This window comes from Austrofundulus limnaeus, unplaced genomic scaffold (assembly GCF_001266775.1).
Source record: "Austrofundulus limnaeus strain Quisiro unplaced genomic scaffold, Austrofundulus_limnaeus-1.0 Scaffold1045, whole genome shotgun sequence".
In the NCBI taxonomy this organism is placed as follows: domain Eukaryota; kingdom Metazoa; phylum Chordata; class Actinopteri; order Cyprinodontiformes; family Rivulidae; genus Austrofundulus; species Austrofundulus limnaeus.
In genome coordinates this window covers 85,271-90,381 of record NW_013953447.1, presented here as the reverse complement: position 1 = coordinate 90,381, position 5,111 = coordinate 85,271, and the positions used below count along the sequence as shown (strand labels likewise).

The 5,111-nt window shown below is 36.2% G+C and overlaps 1 protein-coding gene across 1 annotated transcript in view; it reads right to left on the bottom strand.

Annotated features, from left to right (window-relative positions):
* Nucleotides 1–5,111, bottom strand: part of LOC106533890 (gamma-aminobutyric acid receptor subunit rho-3) — a gene marked incomplete at its 3' end in the record, with an annotated part of 40,003 nt that overhangs the window by 18,721 nt on the left and 16,171 nt on the right.

The window sequence follows — 5,111 nt, the reverse complement described above, 5'->3', positions numbered from 1 at the left end:
ACATAGATACTTTATTATGGTATTGTATTTAAATACATGCCTGAGAAACATAATATTGGCTCTAAAATAAATTTAAAAGAAAATGTGACACCAACCAATTATCCAGTTAGATGGAGTAAATGTAAAGCTCATACTGGCCTAATTAGAGATTTCTTTGGTGAATCTCCCACCTCCCTCCCCCCACGTAGAAAAAAAAAACACAAGAAAAGTTGATTCCTGCAAAAACCATCCATCCATCTTATTTATTTGTGTTTGGATTGAGGAGCCAACATCGCTCAGAAGGAAAACCCRGGCATCCATCTTCGCAGTTTCTCTTGTAATGTACTAAGGGATTCCCGGTCCAGGTCTGCCCCTCCTTCAAAGGGAAGCACTCAGGAGGGATCCTGATCAGATGCTCGACCCACCTTCAGCTGACTCAGATGTGGCAGAGCAGCAGCTCTACACTGAGCTCCTCACCTTATCTTTAAGGTTTGTTCTTCCAGTCATGATCCGTACCTCATGAAATAGACAGACCGGTTTATTGAGAGCTTTGCCTTTTGACTCAAACAGCATCCTCATTAGTGAGAAAGAACGAGACCCTGATTTATCAAATCATCTCCCACTCTGTCCAACCATCACTCATGAATGTTGAGACAATTAAACTAGGGATGCAAGTTATTGATTAATGAATCAATGTAAAGTTGATTGATCTTATAGATCAACCAACGATTAATTGATAAGTAGCCATTTTCCTAAAAACCTGACATTTCTCTTCGAGGGTCTTTCTATGACATGAAGGGCTAATTTTTTACACACTAAATTAAAAAAGTACAGCATTATATTTTATAAAATTTATTGTGTCAGCTGTATTAAACAGCTGGGGGGGGTGTATAGGAAACAATTAATCCACTCTGAACAGAGAAATGTAAAACTATCATTTAAACACAGGGTAACATCTTTATCTAAAGATTTACTCAAAAACAAACTACAAACATAACAAAATATCCCTGAGAGTGGTGAGATACAAATGAGTACTGTTTGTTTACATTCCCTGTGGTTCTATCCGGGCTCAGCTGCTCGCCATGATTTGACGTCAGCTACTGTTCATTTGATTGGTTTACTGGCCGGGTTACATCACACATATTAACTTCACGTTAGTTGTTTGTAGTAACTGTAACTTTATTTGTTTTTGTTCTTTCACACGAGTTAAACTCAGCAAGAATATATAGTATATTATAACATAATGTATAAGGCTCAAAAATGTATATTGCCTTTAAAAATCCAATTGAATTTTAAGACAGAAAGTTGTTATAATCTGAAAGGGGTAGAGATGTTAGTGAAAGCTGGATTTCAAACTAGTTTGAGGGAGCGGTGTACTTTGATACAAGGAATAAGACTATGAATAATCTTGAAAGCGATACGAAATGTTGTTCAATAAGGATTTGAGGTTGTTTTTGTTTTGTTTTTTTGTTTAGTTTTTCTTTGTAGATCATTATTGTTTAAAACATTTTTTTTGAGAAAAAAGGCGCAGATGCTATAAGATTTCTTTTCTTCTTTCTGTCGCCTTTCATTTTATTTGTGATTTGTGATTTTATTGTACATGAATTTTGTTGTTTTTTTAAAGAAATGAATAAATTAATTAATTAAATTAAAAAAAATAAATGAAGAAGCTAACATTAGCTACAGTCTGTCGTCCTGCTCTCTTTGTCTTAAGCATCACACTGCGGGACAGTCCGGTACAGCTTTCGGTACTTTTCCTTCAAGTTTGGTGTAGTCCATTATTATTGTTGTGTTGCAAATAAAAATAAATAAGATTTGTGCATGATGTGTCTCCCACATCAAGACGGCTCTCTGCTCGGCTCAACAGGGCCGCCGAGGTAGAGTAAGGCGAGGCTGAGCGCAGCGCCGCCATCTACTGGATGAAGGCAAAACTAATTTGAAATAAGGCTTAAATGGATGCTTTTAATTAAACAAATGGAGCAAACTTTAATCTAATAAATCATTATTCAACAATTAATCGTAAGTCAATTAATTGTTTGCATCTCTATATTAAACTCATCTCATCCCTGACCCAAAGGGAGCATTTTGCTTTTTTCTGGCAAAAAGCTAAATGTGTGTCTTAACCAAAACTTTAGCCTTTAAATAAACTAAACCCCAACAATGCTTTAAATTCACACGTGTCWATGTTTGCATTTTGTCAGACCCCTGGAGACCTCTCCTGTTGCTGTCACTATAATAATTAGGCATCTCATGTTGGAGAGAGTGTTGTTAACACCTCAGGCAAATCCCTGTCTTTGTCAGTAGCTTTCTCAGATATATTCTGTTTTATTAAAAATTTGTGTTCATGTATCTCAGAAACACGATCAGTAACCTGAAGCTGGTGGCAAAGCAGGTCACACAGTCAGAAGCTGCAGCCAAATAACAAACCAGATGGACCAAAGCCCTGAGACAATACAAGCATTTTGAATCAGACTGAGCTGAAATTAAAGTTTTTAGGAATGAATTTAGCTTTACAAACTGATCTGATGATAGAAACTTCAGAAGCTGTAAGCACGTGCAAATAAAATAACAACAGCAAATAAATAAAATGTCACATGAAGTATTTTTGGTTTGTAGGCTGCTCCCGAGGCATACGAGGAGGGGACGGTTTTAAATCCTCTTCAGACGAACAGACAGCAGCTATAGATTGAGTAAATCTCTAAGATTTTTCTCTCCGTCTAAAATTATAGTGTGAAGAAATGCCGCAGACAGTGGTGCTGTTGTCCCCACCCTGAACTAAAAACACAGAGAAACCTCACAGACTGATGAGAAAAGACAGCAACACGGCAGGGTGTGTGAGGTGAAATAAAGAGTTTAATTACAGAGAAGCAGCTTCTGTGTTAGGTTCAGATGCATTAAAATCAAATCACTGACTGAAAATCTTTTAAATTTATGGTTTGGAATTTTAAAAAATGCACATCACCTGCCACTTTTAATGCCAGAGTTTCAAACTAAGAACTTCCTTTACTAAAAAATGATGAAGCTGTAGCTGGTCCAACCTTAAAAATATTATAATACGTGATGTATTGTGAGATCTCACGTTGTATGTGTAAAGCACGTGTCAAACTGAAGGTCTACGGGACAAATGTGGCCCATCACAACTTTTTTACGTGGCCCGTGAGAGCTTCAAATCTGTTTTAAAGCCAGCATTGACAATAAACTACTTTTCCCATCATGCATGTCAATTATTTTACCTGTGAAATGACGGCCTCCCACCACTAGGTGGAGCTGCACAGTGTTCAAAAGTAGCCAGTGAAATTTGCCGTGTAAATTCTTTTCACTGCATTTTTGCCACATTTTGCTGCAGCCCAGTTGTACTGGGAAGTTGTAATTTCCCACTTACAAGTCGGAAATATAAACTGGAATGCCACTCTAGTGGGAATCCCCTGTTGTAAAGTGGGAAAGTTCAGAATTCGAGTAGAAGCAGCTACTCACCACAACTCAACAGTGAGTAAAACTCTTATCTACTTTTAATACTATTTCTGTACTATCGTTTTACATTTAGACAGTCGTACACATACTGTTCAGTGTTTATAAGAAGACATGTTAAAACGCTGTTTCTATGCAGGAAATACCATGTAGAGACCAGTTGTTTGTTAGCGGTGCTCAGCTGTAGCAATGAGATGAGGAATGTGATGTTTCCTGTTAAAATCAAGTTAACTACAACTGACTCTTTGAGTGCCACCCTAATGCTCATCTGGCCCTTTGTTGAAAATGTGTTAATGTAAAGAGAAACATTATCTGTTTAGCTGCAAATGAACTGTGTAGATTAATAATCGCTAATATATTTTAATGTTATCAAGATCATAAAATACATCATGACATGGCATGATCTGGACATCACTCACAGGCGAGGGGGGAGCTCTTCACAGCTGTGTATAAAACTATTGTCTTCATTTAATTCACAGAGCAGCTCTAAGCAGGCAGAGCAAGACGTTTTCTGTGATTTCGACTTTTCTCTGTATCTGCTTGCAATACTCAATATGTTTGTACACAATGAAGTCTTTACTTGATCTGTTTGTGAATTATTATTTCTCCACTACAATATGTCAGTTGTTAGAGTTTGTGTTGCGGATGACTCCCACAACTAATGTTAGCTTAATATGACTGAGGTATGGACATTTTTGTGCCTAATAAAGTTGAGTAGTTGTGGCAGCTGTCTTTAATCACATTAACTCCAAAAGTTAATCTGTTGTACATGTACATAAAACCATCACATTCTGAGAGTTCCAGTGGTTCATGAGATATTTTGCTAACAGACATACACATGAATGCAAAGACACAGCAAAAACATTATCTTGTGCATTTCTGTGGCGTGTCGTAGGAAGTAGAACCGTGTTATTTGGGTTAAAAATAAACATCTGAAGATAAATGATTAAATTATGTTTAAAGGGTCAATATTGTGTGTTTCTCAGGTACTGTATATAGTTCAGTTCTGTACCATAATAAAACAACTATGTCACCTTGTAATGAAAATGCTGTTTATTTGTATAAATCAAAAATTTATTTGACTTTGCACCACAGCCGCTTTTAAACAGCTTGAAATTGGCCTCCGTAGGTCACGGTTTTAACAGTTTCCTTTGGTTCCTTCTTATAATTAAAAGTTGGTTCAGACAGAGCAAAAAAGCTGCCTAAACATTTAAAAGAGAAACAAACAACCACAAGCAAATAAATAACTGAATAAACCAGAATATTTCTGATAAACTTTAAATTTGCTGATGCTGCTCAAATCTCCAGCAACATCAACTTTATGTTATGAAGCCCTACAGTAACTCATGACTTTCTTTTTGTTGCAGAAAAACATGGTTTACTGATAAAACTGTCTGAAAACATGTTCTCCCAAATCATGCTTGGATATTGTTYTGTTATAAATTTAGTCTTAAATTAGTCCTTTCTGCTTGCAGAGAATGTTTTAGAGAGAACAATAAAAACTGAGTAAGCCAGATGTGGGTCATGAAAATTGTCAAKAAAGTATCTTCCTTAGGTACCTGGTTCAAGAAAAATAATAGTCTCCTTTATTTAAAGAGTAACTTACCCCAAAATTAACTTTTTTTAGCTGATAAACTGTCTAGAATGTGTCTAAAATGTTATAT